The following is a 21,666-nucleotide window of genomic DNA, read 5'->3' on the forward strand; positions in this document are numbered from 1 at the left end:
TACTGTTATGCTAATGGATGTACCACATATGACTGTTTACTGTACTGAACAACTGAATGACTGATTGAAATGAACTGTTTTCATACTGTAAGGACATTCATTCTAAACCCCTTTACGCATTATGTTATTCACTGGGCTTTAGCTCACTGCTTATATATATATGTAGGCGTACAGGCACCAGATCGGAGCTAGGAGCGTCAGGGTTACTCCAGTTTTGTCAAGCCAGCCTTTGTGCCTCACTGCGAGGTTCCGAGTTGCCATGCTTTGGCATGGGGGTGTTTTGTTTGTTTTCCCCCGCCTGTCTTCTGTACTGTCTAACTGCTCTGTATAGACTGACTGTTTACCGTACTGTTACCAAGGGATTAGGTCCCTGTACTGTGTGACTGTAAACCTTGTATAGACCGTACTGTTTTGTACAGACGGAATGTTTTCTGTACCGCTATCTAGGGTTGAGTCCCTAGATTGAATGAATGTCAATATTGTACATACTGTTCTGTACTGTTTATGTATAAATGCATGGAAAATCTTTTGCATACAGACTGTCACAGCTCATTGGACATTGTTTAATTACTGTATTGGCTTCCGCCAGGCCCTGTACTCTGTTTTACTGTATTACTGTTAAGCAGGCCTTCGGTAATCTCGGATTACTGGCCGGTTACGGTGCTAAACCCATAGGGCCGGGTTTGGGTCGTGACAGAGTGGTATCAGAGCGATACTTATCACGAGTTATACCGCACACACGTGTCCAAATGAGCTATGGGGTGTCCTAGAAAAGTTATTAGGGCATCTCATGAACTTGAAAAGTGTGTGGTTATGTTATGACTGAAGATCTGCTAATGTGTTAAACTGGTAAACAAATGACTGCTTATGTTTAAAACTGTTATAACTGCTTATAGTGAAATGGACAATGCAAATGAACCTGAGTCCTCATCTACTGAGGCAAGAATGGAAAGAATGGAAAGAATGATAGAACTGATAACTGCTAGACTTGAACAACAACAGAACCAACCGCCCCCACCTCCTCCTCCGGTTCGGCCGGAACCTAATGCGAATGTGGATGATGGGGATATTATTGCTCTCACCCATAAATTCAGCAAGATGAAACCGCCATCCTTTCAGGGAGGCCTTGAACCGTTAAAGGCTGAAGCTTGGGTGCTTGAAACAGAAAAACTATTTGAAGTGTTTCCGTGCTCAGAAGCAAATAAAGTATTGTTAGCTACCTTCACCCTACAAGAAGAGGCTAGAAGGTGGTGGATGTTGATCCGTGACTCAAATACTGTTATGACATGGGCTCAGTTCAAGGAGTCCTTCTTTGAAAAGTATTTCCCTCAGTGTGTTAGGGATAGGAAAGTGACTGAATTTGAACAGTTGAAGCAGGGCACAATGTCCGTTGCAGAATATGAAACCAAATTTACTGAACTTGCCCGTTATGCACCGCATATGGTGGATACTGAGTATAAGAAGGCCAGAAAATTTGAAGGTGGCCTTAATGTGGCAATACTTGACCGGATAAATGTTTTGAAGTTACCGACTTTTGTGGGTGTTCTCGACCGGGCATTGATGGCCGAGTCGAACATTGCAGCGGTGAAACAATCTGAAACACCAACAACTGAATGGCATGGAAAAAGGCAGGGTTTCAAATTCAAGAAAGGCAAGCACAACCCAGCCAACAAGAAACAGAATACGGGGACAACAACTAGCCCCAGTCAAGGGAGTGGATTCATACCACCCTGTCCTGAGTGTGGCAAGAAGCACAAGGGGGTCTGCTATAGAATATCTGGAGCCTGTTACAGGTGTGGCAAGGTGGGCCACATGGTTAAAGACTGCCCCTCTACTCCTCAGGGCAATAGCAAAGCTGCAGCCAGCGGCGCAGCATCAAACGCTCCACCAAAACCGAACCCTAAAGCTGCCGGGAAAGAGCCTGTGAGGCAAGGCCGAGTGTTCACACTAGTACCGGGAGATGTGCAGAATACCGAGACCGTTGTGTCAGGTATTCTCTCTATCTGTACTCAAAATGCATATGTACTGATTGATTCGGGGTCTACACATTCTTATGTATCGCATGCTTTCTCACGGAAATTGAATAGACCCTTAGAACCTATGAACTATCTGCTAGCCGTATCATCACCCGTAGGAGGGTCCATGACATGTGCTTATATGTACCCTGCATGTGAAATCATTGTTGGGGATGGATTGGTTACAAAAATATCATGCCACCATTGACTGTGTGACCAAGCAAGTTGTTTTCCGTCCACCTGGTTTGCCTGAATTTGTGTTTAATGGGAATGGAGTAGTACCTCCTCCGTATTTGATTTCATCTGTGAAGGCTGTTAAACTAATTAGAAAGGGATGTAAAGGATATCTGTGTTCTGTACTGACTGTGTCTACTGATAATAGTGATAAAACTGATGTGAATTGTATTCCTATAGTCAGAGAATTCCCAGACGTTTTTCCAGAAAATTTGCCAGGGGATTTGATTGACAGGGAGATCGAATTCACCGTGGATGTGATTCCCGGAACACAGCCAGTTTCGAAAGCTCCTTACAGAATGGCCCCAACTGAACTGAAAGAATTGAAAGTACAACTGCAGGAACTGCTGGATAAGAAGTTTATCAGACCTAGCACTTCGCCATGGGGTGCTCCTGTTTTGTTTGTAAAGAAGAAAGATGGCTCACTGAGACTGTGCATTGACTACCGTGAATTGAACAAGGTAACTGTAAAGAATAAATACCCATTACCACGTATTGATGACCTGTTTGATCAGTTACAGGGTGCTAAAGTATTTTCCAAGATTGATCTCAGATCCGGATACCATCAATTGAAGGTTAAACCGGAAGACATTGATAAAACTGCTTTTAGAACAAGGTATGGACACTACGAATTTTTGGTTATGCCTTTTGGAGTCACGAATGCCCCTGCTGCCTTTATGGACCTTATGAACAGAATTTTTAAACCATACCTTGATGACTTTATCGTTGTATTTATCGATGACATATTGATTTACTCCAAAAGTGTAGAACAACATGAACATCATCTGAGACTTGTCCTGCAAACCTTAAGAGAACAGAAACTGTATGCTAAACTGTCTAAATGTGAATTTTGGCTTGACCATGTTATGTTTTTGGGGCATGTTGTTAGCAAAGATGGAATTTCTGTTGATCCACAGAAAATTGAAGCTGTAGTGAACTGGCCTAGACCAACAAATGTGACTGAAGTCCGAAGCTTTTTGGGATTGGCTGGATATTACAGAAGATTTGTCAAAGATTTCTCCAAAATTGCCCTACCATTGACTCAGTTAACTCAAAAGGGGACATCATTTAACTGGACTGATCAAAGAGAATCTGCTTTCCAGGAGTTGAAAACTCGACTTGTGACTGCACCAGTTCTTACCTTACCTTCAGGTACGGATGGTTATACTGTATTTAGTGATGCTTCTCATAAGGGTCTGGGGTGTGTTTTAATGCAGAATGGGAAAGTTATTGCTTATGCTTCCCGACAACTGAGACCACATGAAAAGAACTACCCAACCCATGATCTGGAACTTGCTGCAGTAGTATTTGCACTGAAAATCTGGCGTCACTATCTGTATGGGGTGACATGTGAAGTGTACACCGACCACAAGAGCTTAAAGTATTTCTTCACACAGAAAGAACTGAACATGAGACAGCGGAGATGGCTGGAACTGATTAAAGATTATGACCTACAGATACTGTATCATCCGGGAAAAGCCAATACCGTTGCCGATGCATTGAGCCGGAAATCGATCGGAAACTTAGCATGTTTGCTTACCGGACAGAAAGAGTTGCTTTGTGACCTTGAAAAATCTGAAATAGAAATTGTTTTGAGAGAACGAGGTGGAACCTTAGCTGTTATTTCTGCTCAACCAGCACTGATTGAAGAGATTAAAGAGAAACAGCAACTGGATGATTTCTTGAAGAAGATCATCGAGGAAAGAGAATCTAAACCGAGACCGGGATTCAAATTCGAGAACAATGTACTGAAATTTCAAGAAAGACTGTGTGTACCAAATGATACTGAACTGAAAAGAAGAGTCCTGCAAGAAGGCCACAATTCGAAATTGTCTATCCACCCGGGGAATACGAAAATGTACCAAGATCTGAAACAGAATTTCTGGTGGCCGGGAATGAAGAAAGAAATTGCTGATTTTGTATCCAAATGTCTTCATTGCCAACAGGTCAAAGCTGAACATCAACGACCTGCCGGACTATTGCAACCCCTACCCATACCAGAGTGGAAATGGGAGCATATCACGATGGATTTTATCGTTGGATTACCTCGCTCCAGAAAAGGTATGGATTCCATTTGGGTTATTGTTGATAGACTAACCAAATCTGCTCACTTCTTACCTGTCAAGACAATCTATAATGCGGACAAATTGGCTGTTATCTATATTGATGAAATTGTTAGACTGCATGGAGTGCCTGTGTCTATTGTTTCTGACAGGGATTCGAAGTTTACATCGAGGTTTTGGCAGAGTCTACAGACTGCATTGGGTACTGAATTGAGGCTGAGTAGTGCCTATCATCCTCAGACAGATGGCCAATCTGAAAGGACCATCCAAACTCTGGAGGATCTACTGAGAATGTGTGTCCTTGATTTTCAGGGAGACTGGGAAAGCCATTTGCCCTTAGCTGAATTCGCCTACAACAACAGCTACCATTCGAGTATTGGTATGGCGCCTTTTGAGGCATTGTATGGCAGAAAATGTAGATCTCCAATTTGCTGGGCAGAAGTTGGAGATGGGCCTTTGCTTGGGCCCGAGATTGTATATGAAACAACTGAAAAAGTGAAACTGATACAGCAAAGACTGAAAACTGCACAGAGTAGACAGAAAAGTTATGCAGATGTCAGAAGACGGGACAGAGAGTATGAAGTGGGTGATCACGTTTTTGTGAAAGTGACACCAATGAAAGGCCAGACTCGTTTTGGAGTCAAAGGCAAGTTAGCACCGAGATACGTCGGACCATATGAGATCATTGAGAAAATCAATCCGGTGGCGTATCAAGTTGCGCTCCCTCCTGAAATGGAGCATATGCATAACGTCTTCCACATCTCTATGTTGAGAGACTACCTTCGGGATCCTTTCCATGTAATAGAGCCTACTCGTGTAGTGCTGAGTGATGACTACACTTACGAGGAACGGCCTATACAGATTGTTAACAGACGGATCAAGAAACTGAGGAACAAAGAGATCCCGCTAGTGAAAGTTGACTGGCAGAACCATGGTGGTGTGTATGCCACTTGGGAAAGGGAAGATGACATGGCCAAACGATATCCTGAACTGTTTCCACTGAATCCTGTTTTCTTCCAGAATGAAGGTAACTCGAGTTTAGAGGACTAAACTCTTTATAAGGAGGGGAGACTGTAACAACCCTCGTACTGTTTACTGATTTATGACCGATTGATTACCGTTAATCACCGATTACTGTTAAACGAAGCTGATAATGACTGATAACTAACTGATAATCGAACTGAATGAAATACTGAACCGACTGACTGAAGTTGAAACTGAATTGACTGAGTATATGTTAGTTAATTGCATTCTATCTGTTTGATTGTATGATTATCTGTTCATGCTTATATGTTTAAACTGCTAATTGAAGGCCTTATCGGCGGCCGAACTGGGAATTGATTAATGTTTTATGATCTTCGTAATTAATGTGATTTTATGGTGTATTTACCTGAAAACTGATTAGGTATGATTAAATTAGATTAAATTAAGCTAATTAAAGAGTTGGACTTAATTACCATTTTGCCACCCTTAGTGGCCCACTCAATATAACATATTTGAGCCTCAATATACACTTAGGCAACATTTTGCTCAGCCATTTTCTTGCTCTAGCCGACCAAGAGAGGGAGAGAGTGAGAGAACTTGGAATTCATCTTGAAGAATTGCTTGGATTGAAGTGTAGATTCCACATTGAGCTTCCCTATCCTAAATACAAGACTTAAGGTAGCTCCATTGTCTTCTTGTTCATGTTTTGAGTGGATTCTTGCATGGTTCATGTCATATTGATGGAGTTTAGAGCCAATCATGGGTTAGATGTTGAATTGAAGCTTGATTGTTGCATGCATGTTGCCATTCTTGAGTTTTGAGGTTGTAAGTTCATGTTTCCTCACATGCATGTTCATAATTTTGTAATGGTCCATGATTTCATCATGTTTTGAAAAGAATTGGCTCTTTAGAACATCAAATCGAAGCTTCAAAGTGGTTTGAATTCATGCATGTTGCATGTTCATATTGTTCTTGAAAATGGTTTGAAATTGAGTTTGAATTAAACACCCTTGGGCTTTGATTTCTCAAATTGAGCTTTAAAACATGTTGTGCTATGTGTTTATAAATGTTTTCCAGAAAATGAGCCCAAGAGGATCGGTTTTGATGCATTTTAGCTTGAGTTTGAGCTTGGAGGTGCAATCTGGAATTCCCAGATTTCGCACTTCCGCTCGAGCGGGGAAATTTACGCTCGAGCGTGGAATCCGAGCAACCAGCATCTCTCTGCACTTTTTGCAGTCCGCTCGAGCAGAGTATTGGGCGCTCGAGCGGAGTCATGTCTCAAGCTCGAGCGGGCGTCGAGCGGAGATTTCACCCATCCAGTACTTTTACAGTACGCTCGAGCGGGAAAGTTTGCGCTCGAGCGTGTACCTTTGTTTGCCTGTACGCTCGAGCGGGGAAACCTGAGCTCGAGCGGGACTCTGTTTTTCTGAAAATCCTGAAAATGCTTTTAAATGTGCATTTTTGCATCCTCATCCCATCCTAGGTATTCTTAGGCCTAGTTTAAGACATCTAGATGAGGATATCGTTGTAGAACACACCAAGGCAAATTAGGGATTAAGTTATTATATTTCCCAACTGTATAGCTTAGTGTGTGTTCAACCTGTGAACTGTGTAGGGTTGGCAACTGGGGAGACACGCTCTAGCATACTGTAGCCCAGAACTCTGTGAGTAACGATTGTGTAAAGATATGTTCAACTGATATCTTTTGAATACTGAACTGAACTGTTTACTGAACTGGTATTACTGAATGAATGTATGTCCTTTATTTCTGAACTGTACTGTGGCATCCTTAGTACCTACGGTTTACTGTTACTGTTACTGTTACAGAGATCTCTGTCGGTTCCCTCGTGGAACCACTACTGTTTACTGACTGATGGCCATCATTACTGTTCGGTCTTTTAAGACCTACTGTTACTGTTATGCTAATGGATGTACCACATATGACTGTTTACTGTACTGAACAACTGAATGACTGATTGAAATGAACTGTTTTCATACTGTAAGGACATTCATTCTAAACCCCTTTACGCATTATGTTATTCACTGGGCTTTAGCTCACTGCTTATATATATATGTAGGCGTACAGGCACCAGATCGGAGCTAGGAGCGTCAGGGTTACTCCAGTTTTGTCAAGCCAGCCTTTGTGCCTCACTGCGAGGTTCCGAGTTGCCATGCTTTGGCATGGGGGTGTTTTGTTTGTTTTCCCCCGCCTGTCTTCTGTACTGTCTAACTGCTCTGTATAGACTGACTGTTTACCGTACTGTTACCAAGGGATTAGGTCCCTGTACTGTGTGACTGTAAACCTTGTATAGACCGTACTGTTTTGTACAGACGGAATGTTTTCTGTACCGCTATCTAGGGTTGAGTCCCTAGATTGAATGAATGTCAATATTGTACATACTGTTCTGTACTGTTTATGTATAAATGCATGGAAAATCTTTTGCATACAGACTGTCACAGCTCATTGGACATTGTTTAATTACTGTATTGGCTTCCGCCAGGCCCTGTACTCTGTTTTACTGTATTACTGTTAAGCAGGCCTTCGGTAATCTCGGATTACTGGCCGGTTACGGTGCTAAACCCATAGGGCCGGGTTTGGGTCGTGACACCGAATAACAAATGCGAGCCAAATACCCACACCTCTTCGAAATTAAGGTACGTCAAGTTTGGGGACAAACTTCTAATTAGAAGGGGAGAAATGTGACACCCTGAAGGTTTAATTAAGTATCACATAAATATTTAGAATTATATATATAATTATGGTTGCTTGTGATGATAGGGTATTAAATAAATAAATATATAAATCTAATTTGGCATTGGATTATAGGATTAATTGGGAATTATTATTTGGGAGCAAATTAACACATTTATGGAATTATAATATTAATTGGGTCAAACTAAAGACAGTAACTAAATAATAACTTAACACCAAAATAAATAAATAAATGAATAAAAAGAAAAGAAAATGAAAATGAAAAAAATCTTTAAGCTGGTTGCCCAGCAAAGTTTGCAAACTTCGGCCCAAAAGAAGAAAAAAAGAAAAAAAGAAAAAAAAAAAAGAGAGAAAAAGGCCCAAGTATGAAGATTTATATTTATCTCTAACAAATTCAAATCTTATCTTAAATCTGCAATTAAGAACTCCACCTCCTAGCCTCATTATGCCTCCTGAGAGAAAGGGGGGTACATGGCACTCCAGTGAGGCTTGGCTCACTGTATAAATAGGGGCAAAGGTGATGAGCTAAGAGAGGAGGAAACGAAAGAACAAAAAGAAAGAGTGGAAACCGAGAAAGAGAGAGGTACGTAAATGAGAATAAGGAATTGATAGTAGGAAAGTTCTGATAGTAAAGTAAGGCTAAGGGTTATAATTAAGGTGAGTTATATTATATCTTGCTTTACCATTATATGTTTTACGAATGTTTTGAGTTACCATAGCTTATTTTATACAAGTTATATTTATTAAGTTATATAAATAAAAGTCATGTTTATAAATATTCCAGTTACGTGGGTTACTTTCTAAACTCTATTTACTTAAAAAGGAAATCTATGGATATGTTTGTTTAAATTTTAGTATATATTTGACTATAACCTTATAAACAATTATGTTTTGTAAGTACCACCACGGGGTCCCACGCCTTGGGGGACTTAAATAACCATTGGCTTCTGTTTGACCACTTTGTGGTCCTCTGTTTGTCATGGATCCATCGACCTCTGTTCTGACTGTCACTTCTGTGACCTCCGTTTTGTTCTGTTTTATACCGTGGTTATTATTATTTATTTACATGATTTCTGTATTCTGCCACTTTAAATAAACTGTCATTTTAAATTAAATTATGCAAATATTTTAGCCTACCTAATTATCCATGGTTATTTTGTATTCCCTACACTCTTGGCATAATATTTCTCACTCTGCTGTGTGCTTATAGTTGTTATCCTTTCAGGTGACGAGATGTAAAGGAAACCCATAACCCCACAAAATGGAACCTGCACATGGACTGATGTTGAATCACTATTTTATCTTTCTTTTTTTTATATTTTCGCTCCCTTTTGTTTCTATTTGGGGTTGGTCACTGAATAATAAAATAATGAAAGCCCTAAAAATGTATTTCATCTTTCTTAAATAGTAAAATGAAGTAAAATTTCTGTTTAATTATTTTTATTTCCATTTGCGCATCTTAATTTGCTACGAATAAGAATAAGTTAGTAAGTCACGATTCCAACTCTAAGCCCCTGGGGTTGGGTCGTGACAAATGTAGCTTATTGAGATTCAATTATTGTATTATTAGTGATTTCACTTATCTTAGAATTTATTACTAAAAATCTATCAACACTATTATTTTGAGCATATCCTAAGAAAACGGTATCAACAGTTTTAGGTCCTATTTTCTCACGCTTAGGTTCTAAAATTGCTACATTTGCTAAACACCCCCACACTTCCAACGTTTTAAGATTAGGTACTCATTTTTTTCCATATTTCATAAGGCGTTTTATCATTATCATTCACAATTACTTTATTCAATATAACACAAGTAGTGAGTATCACTTCCCCCCACATGCTCTTCGGTAAACCAGAACTAATAAGCATTGCATTTATCATATCCATTAGAGTTTTATTTTTCTTTTCCTCTATTCCATTAGATTGTGGAGAATAAGGTGGGGCTACCTCTTGAATAATTCCATGTTCTACACAAAAAGCACTAAGAGGACTTACATTATATTCGACTCCTCTATCAGATCTAAGTTTCTTAATCTTTCTTTCTAATTGATTTTCAACTTCAACTTTATAAATTTTAAATTTACTAAACACTTCATCTTTGGTTTTAATTAAATATAAATAGCTAAACCTAGAACAATCATCTATAAAGATTACAAAGTATTTATTTCCTACTTTAGTTGGTTGTCTATTAGAATCACAAACACTACTATGTATAAGGTCTAAGAGTTGTAAATTTCTTTCTACGGATATATAAGGCTTCTTAAATTGTTTTGCTTGTACACATATTTCATATTTGCGTTTTACATCAACGGGTGATTTAGGTTGAATTCTAAATCCATCATTTTCCTAATTTTATTTAAATTCATATGTCCAAATCTTCCATGCCACAAATCACAAACTTCAAGATTCAAAACATTATGAAAAATGTTATTAACTTCAAAAGATACATTTAATTTAAATAAGCCATCAAATACAAAATCTTTTCCAATAAAAATATTATTTTTACTTATTACAATTTTATTCGATTCTATTACAACTTTGTATCTTAATTGTACTAAACATGATCTACTAATAAGATTTCTTCTAACTTTAGGAACATATCGCACATCCTTCAAAGTTAAGATCTTTCTAGAAGTCATCTTCAAATCTATATCTTCAATGCCAAGTATCGGTGCGACTGATCCATTTCCCAAAGTCACACTTCCTCCATTTGATTTCTGGAAAGTTTTAAAATAACCACAATCAAAACACACATGTATATTAGCCCCAGAATCTAACCACCAATCTTGATATTCAAATATAGAATTAATTTCAAGATTATACCTAAAAGATGTTCCGTCAATTTCCCATTTCTCCAAAATTATATTCACTTAAGTATTATGACCTTTAGTATTTTGTTTGTTATTGAATCTTGGTTTATACTCGTCGGTCTTCTTAAAAAAGCAATCCTTAGCATAGTGATTGGCTCTCCCATACACTTAACACAACTTTTTGCCACTCCCTTGTGCCTTAGAATTATTAGCATTGTCTTGGTAATTATTATGGTGTTTGGCATTTTGACCTCTAGGTTTATGCTTAAAGTTGTTCTTGAAATTTTTAACTCTGGGTTGGAAGTTGTTCTTACTATTAAAACTATTTTTATTCTCACTTTCCATCAAATTTACCTTAGGAGTTTTCTCATTTTCAGTCTCCAGATTTGATGTATGTTTTTCTTTCACCCTAAGTGTATTGATCACTTGAGTTAATGACAAATCTCCTTATTTGTGCCTAAGACACTTAGCAAAGTCATTCCAAGATGAGGCTAATTTATCAACAAGGCAAGACACTTTAAACTCCTCACTAAAAGTTGTTCCTTTATTTTCTACTCCCCTAAGTAGTTCTTGAAACTCATGTATTTGACCTCTTACAAGTTTGTTATCTTCTATTTATACCCATTAAAATTGGAGACAGTGAACCTATCAATACCAGCATCTACAGTTCCTTATTCGACCTCTAAAATTTTCCATTATTCTTTTTGCAGTCAAGGTGGTTGAGTGATATACATCATACAAATGGTCAGACTAAACACTAAGGATCTGGTTATAGCAATGAAATTTAGTTTGTTTGGTGACAACCAAGATCTAACAAAATCTTAATCTTCTATAGTAGACATAAGACCCCCCACACGGTCAACCAATATTTTGTTTGTTTTTACCATCTTTTAAAAAAAAATTCATTGAATTTTTTAGGTTTCACATTAGCAGTTTCTTCTAAATTAGCCATAAAAATAATTTGTTTAAGGTACAAGAGAGCAAACAAGTATAAAATTTGTAAGAGATAACAATCAAACAATCACTAATGTTATTAAATTAGTAATTGAAATTAACATTCAACAATTCAATAAAATACATATTGATAAAATATGATAAAGAAAAATTCTTGACGCAAGTTAAATTTGTGATATAAATATTTTATTACTATTATTTTGTATGTACAAAATTTGTAAAAATAAATTACAATTATGTAACAAATTGTAATACAAGATAATTATTATATTGTTATGATTATGATTTAAAATAATAGATTATACATATACACAACTCCAACACTGTATGAATTTCAAAGGTTCAAAAATAAATATTACAAATTTAATATTAACACAATGCAAATAATGCTAAGATAATATACCAATTGCTATTGAGAATACAATTACTCAAGTTATTATTAAATTATAAAACTAAAGGAACATGGAACAAGCAGAATACGGAAGTATTTCGAAAAAACTAGGATTTTGGAAAACTTGAAATCACGAATTAAAGAATTATTTTTTTTTATATAAATTAACGACTTTAGATTGTTGCAAGAGTTGAAGAATAATTTATCTAAATTAATTTTGCAAAATAATGATATTAAATAAAACAGATTTTGAAAATAGATTTTGTACAATTTGATAAAATTAAATATATATACACATATAATAGAATGCTAAAGAAGAAGAAGAAGAAGAAGAAAAAGAAGAAGAAGAATGTTTAGAAAATAACCTGTGTAATTTTGAGAGGTATGTCAAAGACGTTGTCCTAAAATCGTTATGTGCTCCCTCCATGCAAGTTCTAACAATCATAAACGACTCCAAAATACAACCCCAAATTCACAGGGATCTGACACAATGCACAGTTGCACCAGATAGATTTTGCCAAGTCTATATCAGTTGTCCAGAAATATAGAATATAAAAAATTACAATAGAGAGAGAGAGAGGGGGGGGGAGTAAATCAGAATACGTTGTGTATATTTTGGCTGAATTAGAGTCATATATATAAAGACTATTTGATGTCTGTTAAGAACAGACAGACCCATTGTTTTTTAATTCAAACGCTATTTGAATTATAAATAAATATGACTGTTTGAAAGAAGGAAAAAAAAACAATTAAAAATATAATAAAATAAAATAAAAAACAATAAATAAATGAAAATAAAGTTTGAAAACTTTTAAAAATAAGAAATTTCCAACACATTCTATGTTTAGTATTTATGTTCCAAACGCTACTAATATGACCTTCATTTTTGAGGTTTTATGGACTAATGATTTGGTCAATAGTCATTAAAACACCAAATCAAAATTAGGGACTGTATCAAATGATCCAAAGTCACCATCAGAGACCTTACGCCTACACACACACACACACACACACACACTATTTTGAAAAGGAAATCAATTTGGAAAATGGGGTCATTCCCATGTTTCAATGACTTGGTCTCTTTTCCCATCCCTTTCATGCATACCCCTTTTTTAATCTCTCTCTCTCTCTCTCTCTCTCTCTCTCTCTGTAACAACCCTCGTACTGTTTACTGATTTATGACCGATTGATTACCGTTAATCACCGATTACTGTTAAACGAAGCTGATAATGACTGATAACTAACTGATAATCGAACTGAATGAAATACTGAACCGACTGACTGAAATTGAAACTGAATTGACTGAGTATATGTTAGTTAATTGCATTCTATCTGTTTGATTGTATGATTATCTGTTCATGCTTATATGTTTAAACTGCTAATTGAAGGCCTTATCGGCGGCCGAACTGGGAATTGATTAATGTTTTATGATCTTCGTAATTAATGTGATTTTATGGTGTATTTACCTGAAAACTGATTAGGTATGATTAAATTAGATTAAATTAAGCTAATTAAAGAGTTGGACTTAATTACTATTTTGCCACCCTTAGTGGCCCACTCAATATAACATATTTGAGCCTCAATATACACTTAGGCAACATTTTGCTCAGCCATTTTCTTGCTCTAGCCGACCAAGAGAGGGAGAGAGTGAGAGAACTTGGAATTCATCTTGAAGAATTGCTTGGATTGAAGTGTAGATTCCACATTGAGCTTCCCTATCCTAAATACAAGACTTAAGGTAGCTCCATTGTCTTCTTGTTCATGTTTTGAGTGGATTCTTGCATGGTTCATGTCATATTGATGGAGTTTAGAGCCAATCATGGGTTAGATGTTGAATTGAAGCTTGATTGTTGCATGCATGTTGCCATTCTTGAGTTTTGAGGTTGTAAGTTCATGTTTCCTCACATGCATGTTCATAATTTTGTAATGGTCCATGATTTCATCATGTTTTGAAAAGAATTGGCTCTTTAGAACATCAAATCGAAGCTTCAAAGTGGTTTGAATTCATGCATGTTGCATGTTCATATTGTTCTTGAAAATGGTTTGAAATTGAGTTTGAATTAAACACCCTTGGGCTTTGATTTCTCAAATTGAGCTTTAAAACATGTTGTGCTATGTGTTTATAAATGTTTTCCAGAAAATGAGCCCAAGAGGATCGGTTTTGATGCATTTTAGCTTGAGTTTGAGCTTGGAGGTGCAATCTGGGTTTTCCAGATTTCGCACTTCCGCTCGAGCGGGGAAATTTACGCTCGAGCGTGGAATCCGAGCATCCAGTATCTCTGCACTGTTTTACAGTACGCTCGAGCGGAGGATTGGGCGCTCGAGCAGAATCATGTCTCACGCTCGAGCGGGAGTCGAGCGGAGATTTCACCCATCCAGTGCTTTTACAGTACGCTCGAGCGGGAAAGTTTGAGCTCGAGCGTGTACCTTTGTTTGCCTGTACGCTCGAGCGGGGAAACCTGAGCTCGAGCGGGACTCTGTTTTTCTGAAAATCCTGAAAATGCTTTTAAATGTGCATTTTTGCATCCTCATCCCATCCTAGGTATTCTTAGGCCTAGTTTAAGGCATTTAGATGAGGATATCATTGTAGAACACACCTAGGCAAATTAGGGATTAAGTTATGATATTTCCCAACTGTGTAGCTTAGTGTGTGTTCAACCTGTGAACTGTGTAGGGTTGGCAACTGGGGAGACACGCTCTAGCATACTGTAGCCCAGAACTCTGTGAGTAACAATTGTGTAAAGATATGTTCAACTGATTATCTTTCGAATACTGAACTGAACTGTTTACTGAACTGGTATTATTTACTGAATGAATGTATGTCCTTTATTTCTGAACTGTACTGTGGCATCCTTAGTACCTACTGTTTACTATTACTGTTACTGCGACAGAATTCTCTGTCGGTTCCCTCGTGGAACCACTACTGTTTACTGACTGATGGCCATCATTACTGTTCGGTCTTTCAAGACCTACTGTTACTGTTATGCTAATGGATGTACCACATATGACTGTTTACTGTACTGAACAACTGAATGACTGATTGAAATGAACTGTTTTCATACTGTAAGGACATTCATTCTAAACCCCTTTACGCTTTATGTTATTCACTGGGCTTTAGCTCACTGCTCATATATATATGTAGGTGTACAGGCACCAGATCGGAGCTAGGAGCGTCAGGGTAACTCCAGTTTTGTCAAGCCAGCCTTTGTGCCTCACCGCGAGGTTCCGAGTTGCCATGCTATGGCTTTGGGGGTGTTTTGTTTGTTTCCCCCGTCTGTCTCCATACTGTTTGGATTACTGTATAGACTGACAGTTACTAACTGTACTGTTATCAAGGGATTAGGTCCCCGTACTGTGTGACTGTAAACTTTGTATAGACCGTACTGTTTTGTACAGACGGAATGTTTCTGTACTGTTATGTAGGGTTGAGTCCCTAGTTTGAATGGATGTCAATATTGTACATACTGTTCTGTACTGTTTATGTATGAATGCATGAAAAATCTTTTTGGCATACTGACTGTCACAGCTCATTGGACATTGTTTAATTACTGTATTGGCTTCCGCCAGGCCCTGTACTCTGTTTTACTGTATTACTGTTAAGCAGGCCTTCGGTAATCTCGGATTACTGGCCGGTTACGGTGCTAAACCCATAGGGCCGGGTTTGGGCTGTGACAGAGTGGTATCAGAGCGATACTTACCACGAGTTATACCGCACACACGTGTCCAAATGAGCTATAGGGTGTCCTAGAAAAGTGATTAGGGCATCTCATGAGCATGATAAGTGTGTGGTTATGTTATGACTGAATGCATGCTAATGTGGTAAACTGTTAAACAAATGACTGTTTATGTCTGTTAAACAAATGACTGCTTATGTTTAAAACTGTTATAACTGCTTATAGCGAAATGGACAATGCAAATGAACCTGAATCCTCGTCTACCGAGGCAAGAATGGAAAGAATGGAAAGAATGATAGAACTGATAACTGCTAGACTTGAACAACAGAACCAACCTCCTCCTCCTCCGGTTCAGCCGGAACCTAATGTGAATGTGAATGATGGGGATATAATTGCTCTTACCCAGAAGTTCAGCAAAATGAAACCGCCATCCTTCCAGGGAGGCCTTGAACCGTTAAAAGCTGAAGCTTGGGTTCTGGAAACAGAGAAACTATTTGAAGTGTTTCCGTGCTCTGAAGCGAATAAAGTACTGTTAGCTACCTTCACCCTCCAAGAAGAAGCTAGAAGGTGGTGGATGTTAATCCGTGAAACAAACACTGTTATGACTTGGGCTCAGTTCAAGGAGTCCTTCTTTGAAAAATACTTCCCTCAGTGTGTCAGGGATAGAAAAGTGACTGAATTTGAACAGCTGAAGCAGGGCACAATGTCCGTTGCAGAATATGAAACCAAATTTACTGAACTTGCCCGTTATGCACCGCATATGGTGGATACTGAGTATAAGAAGGCCAGAAAATTTGAAGGTGGCCTTAATGTGGCAATACTTGACCGGATAAATGTTTTGAAGTTACCGACTTTTGTGGGTGTTCTCGACCGGGCATTGATGGCCGAGTCGAACATTGCAGCGGTGAAACAATCTGAAACACCAACAACTGAATGGCATGGTAAAAGGCAGGGTTTCAAATTTAAGAAGGGCAAGCACAACCCAGCCAACAAGAAACAGAATACGGGGTCAACGACTAGCCCCAGCCAAGGGAGTGGGTTCATTCCACCCTGCTCTGTATGTGGTAACAAGCATAAAGGGACTTGTCACAAATTATCTGGAGCCTGTTACAGGTGTGGCAAGGTGGGCCACATGGTTAAAGATTGCCCTTCTGCTCCTCAGGGCAATAGCAAAGCTGCAGCCAGCGGCGCAGCATCAAATGCTCCACCAAAACCGAACCCTAAAGCTACCGGGAAAGAGCCTATGAGGCAGGGCCGAGTGTTCGCCCTAGTACCCGGAGACGTCCAGAATACCGAGACCGTTGTGTCAGGTATTCTCTCTATTTGTACCCAGAATGCTTATGTATTAATTGATTCGGGGTCTACGCATTCTTATGTATCGCATGCTTTCTCACGGAAATTGGATAGACCCTTAGAACCCATGAACTATCTGCTAGCCGTATCATCACCCGTAGGGGGATCCATGACATGTGATTATATGTACCCCGCATGTGAAATTATTGTTGGGGATATGCATCTGTTTATTGATTTACTGCCATTGAACATTGATCATTTTGACGTAATATTGGGGATGGATTGGTTACAAAAATATCATGCCACTATTGACTGTGTGACCAAGCAAGTTGTTTTCCGTCCACCTGGTTTGCCTGAATTTGTGTTTAATGGGAGTGGAGTAGTACCTCCTCCGTATTTGATTTCGTCAGTGAAAGCTGTTAAATTAATTAGAAAGGGGTGTAAAGGATATCTGTGTTCTGTACTGACTGTGTCTACTGATGATAGTGTTAAAACTGATGTGAATTGTATTCCTATAGTCAGGGAATTTCCAGATGTTTTTCCAGATAATCTTCCAGGAGATTTGACTGATAGGGAGATTGAATTTACCGTTGATGTGATTCCCGGAACACAACCAGTTTCTAAAGCTCCTTACAGAATGGCTCCAACTGAACTGAAGGAACTGAAAGTGCAATTGCAAGAACTGTTAGATAAAAAGTTCATCAGACCTAGCACTTCGCCATGGGGTGCTCCTGTTTTGTTTGTCAAGAAGAAAGATGGCTCACTGAGACTGTGCATTGACTACCGTGAATTGAACAAGGTAACTGTAAAGAATAAATACCCATTACCGCGCATTGATGATTTATTTGATCAGTTACAGGGTGCACAAGTATTTTCCAAAATTGATCTCAGATCCGGATACCATCAGTTGAAAGTTAAACCAGATGACATTGATAAAACTGCTTTTAGAACAAGGTATGGCCATTATGAATTTTTAGTTATGCCATTCGGAGTCACGAATGCCCCTGCTGCATTTATGGACCTTATGAACAGAATTTTTAAACCATACCTTGATGACTTTATCGTTGTATTTATCGATGACATATTGATTTACTCCAAAAGTGTAGAACAACATGAACATCATCTGAGACTTGTCCTGCAAACCTTAAGAGAACAGAAACTGTATGCTAAACTGTCTAAATGTGAATTTTGGCTTGACCATGTTATGTTTTTGGGGCATGTTGTTAGCACAGATGGAATTTCTGTTGATCCACAGAAAATTGAAGCTGTAGTGAACTGGCCTAGACCAACAAATGTGACTGAAGTCCGAAGCTTTTTGGGATTGGCTGGATATTACAGAAGATTTGTCAAAGATTTCTCCAAAATTGCCCTACCACTGACACAGTTAACACAAAAGGGGACATCATTTGACTGGACTGACCAAAGGAAATCTGCCTTCCAGGAGTTGAAAACTCGATTAGTGACCGCACCAGTTCTTACCTTACCTTCAGGTACGGATGGTTATACTGTATTTAGTGATGCTTCTCATAAGGGTCTGGGGTGTGTTTTAATGCAGAATGGGAAAGTTATTGCTTATGCTTCCCGACAACTGAGACCACATGAAAAGAACTACCCAACCCATGATCTGGAACTTGCTGCAGTAGTATTTGCACTGAAAATCTGGCGTCACTATCTGTATGGGGTGACATGTGAAGTGTACACCGACCACAAGAGCTTAAAGTATTTCTTCACACAGAAAGAACTGAACATGAGACAGCGGAGATGGCTGGAACTGATTAAAGATTATGACCTACAGATACTGTATCATCCGGGAAAAGCCAATACCGTTGCCGATGCATTGAGCCGGAAATCGATCGGAAACTTAGCATGTTTGCTTACCGGACAGAAAGAGTTGCTTTGTGACCTTGAAAAATCTGAAATAGAAATTGTTTTGAGAGAACGAGGTGGAACCTTAGCTGTTATTTCTGCTCAACCAGCACTGATTGAAGAGATTAAAGAGAAACAGCAACTGGATGATTTCTTGAAGAAGATCATCGAGGAAAGAGAATCTAAACCGAGACCGGGATTCAAATTCGAGAACAATGTGCTGAAATTTCAAGAAAGACTGTGTGTACCAAATGATACTGAACTGAAAAGAAGAGTCCTGCAAGAAGGCCACAATTCGAAATTGTCTATCCACCCGGGGAACACGAAAATGTACCAAGATCTGAAACAGAATTTCTGGTGGCCGGGAATGAAGAAAGAAATTGCTGATTTTGTATCCAAATGTCTTCATTGCCAACAGGTCAAAGCTGAACATCAGCGACCTGCCGGATTATTGCAACCCCTACCCATACCAGAGTGGAAATGGGAGCATATCACGATGGATTTTATCGTCGGATTACCTCGCTCCAGAAAAGGTATGGATTCAATTTGGGTGATTGTTGATAGACTAACCAAATCTGCTCACTTCTTACCTGTCAAGACGATTTATAATGCGGACAAATTGGCTGTTATTTATATTGATGAAATTGTAAGACTGCATGGAGTGCCTGTGTCTATTGTTTCTGACAGGGATTCGAAGTTTACATCGAGGTTTTGGCAAAGCCTACAAACTGCACTGGGTACTGAACTGAGACTGAGTAGTGCCTATCATCCTCAGACAGATGGCCAAACAGAAAGGACCATCCAAACTCTGGAGGATCTACTGAGAATGTGCGTCCTTGATTTTCAAGGAAACTGGGAAAGCCATTTGCCCTTAGTTGAATTCGCCTACAACAATAGCTACCATTCGAGTATTGGTATGGCGCCTTTCGAGGCATTGTATGGCAGAAAATGTAGATCTCCAATTTGCTGGGCAGAAGTTGGAGATGGGCCTTTGCTTGGGCCCGAGATTGTGTATGAAACAACTGAAAAAGTGAAACTGATACAGCAAAGACTGAAAACTGCACAGAGTAGACAGAAAAGTTATGCAGATGTCAGAAGACGGGACAGAGAGTATGAAGTGGGTGATCACGTTTTTGTGAAAGTGACACCAATGAAAGGCCAGACTCGTTTTGGAGTCAAAGGCAAGTTAGCACCGAGATACGTCGGACCATATGAGATCATTGAGAAAATCAATCCGGTGGCGTATCAAGTTGCGCTCCCTCCTGAAATGGAGCATATGCATAACGTCTTCCACATCTCTATGTTGAGAGACTACCTTCGGGATCCTTTCCATGTAATAGAGCCTACTCGTGTAGTGCTGAGTGATGACTACACTTACGAGGAACGGCCTATACAGATTGTTAACAGACGGATCAAGAAACTGAGGAACAAAGAGATCCCGCTAGTGAAAGTTGACTGGCAGAACCATGGTGGTGTGTATGCCACTTGGGAAAGGGAAGATGACATGGCCAAACGATATCCTGAACTGTTTCCACTGAATCCTGTTTTCTTCCAGAATGAAGGTAACTCGAGTTTAGAGGACTAAACTCTTTATAAGGAGGGGAGACTGTAACAACCCTCGTACTGTTTACTGATTTATGACCGATTGATTACCGTTAATCACCGATTACTGTTAAACGAAGCTGATAATGACTGATAACTAACTGATAATCGAACTGAATGAAATACTGAACCGACTGACTGAAATTGAAACTGAATTGACTGAGTATATGTTAGTTAATTGCATTCTATCTGTTTGATTGTATGATTATCTGTTCATGCTTATATGTTTAAACTGCTAATTGAAGGCCTTATCGGCGGCCGAACTGGGAATTGATTAATGTTTTATGATCTTCGTAATTAATGTGATTTTATGGTGTATTTACCTGAAAACTGATTAGGTATGATTAAATTAGATTAAATTAAGCTAATTAAAGAGTTGGACTTAATTACTATTTTGCCACCCTTAGTGGCCCACTCAATATAACATATTTGAGCCTCAATATACACTTAGGCAACATTTTGCTCAGCCATTTTCTTGCTCTAGCCGACCAAGAGAGGGAGAGAGTGAGAGAACTTGGAATTCATCTTGAAGAATTGCTTGGATTGAAGTGTAGATTCCACATTGAGCTTCCCTATCCTAAATACAAGACTTAAGGTAGCTCCATTGTCTTCTTGTTCATGTTTTGAGTGGATTCTTGCATGGTTCATGTCATATTGATGGAGTTTAGAGCCAATCATGGGTTAGATGTTGAATTGAAGCTTGATTGTTGCATGCATGTTGCCATTCTTGAGTTTTGAGGTTGTAAGTTCATGTTTCCTCACATGCATGTTCATAATTTTGTAATGGTCCATGATTTCATCATGTTTTGAAAAGAATTGGCTCTTTAGAACATCAAATCGAAGCTTCAAAGTGGTTTGAATTCATGCATGTTGCATGTTCATATTGTTCTTGAAAATGGTTTGAAATTGAGTTTGAATTAAACACCCTTGGGCTTTGATTTCTCAAATTGAGCTTTAAAACATGTTGTGCTATGTGTTTATAAATGTTTTCCAGAAAATGAGCCCAAGAGGATCGGTTTTGATGCATTTTAGCTTGAGTTTGAGCTTGGAGGTGCAATCTGGGTTTT

The sequence above is a fragment of the Camellia sinensis genome, chromosome 9, assembly GCF_055761805.1.
Source record: "Camellia sinensis isolate YWXY chromosome 9, ASM5576180v1, whole genome shotgun sequence".
Classification (NCBI taxonomy): Eukaryota; Viridiplantae; Streptophyta; class Magnoliopsida; order Ericales; family Theaceae; genus Camellia; species Camellia sinensis.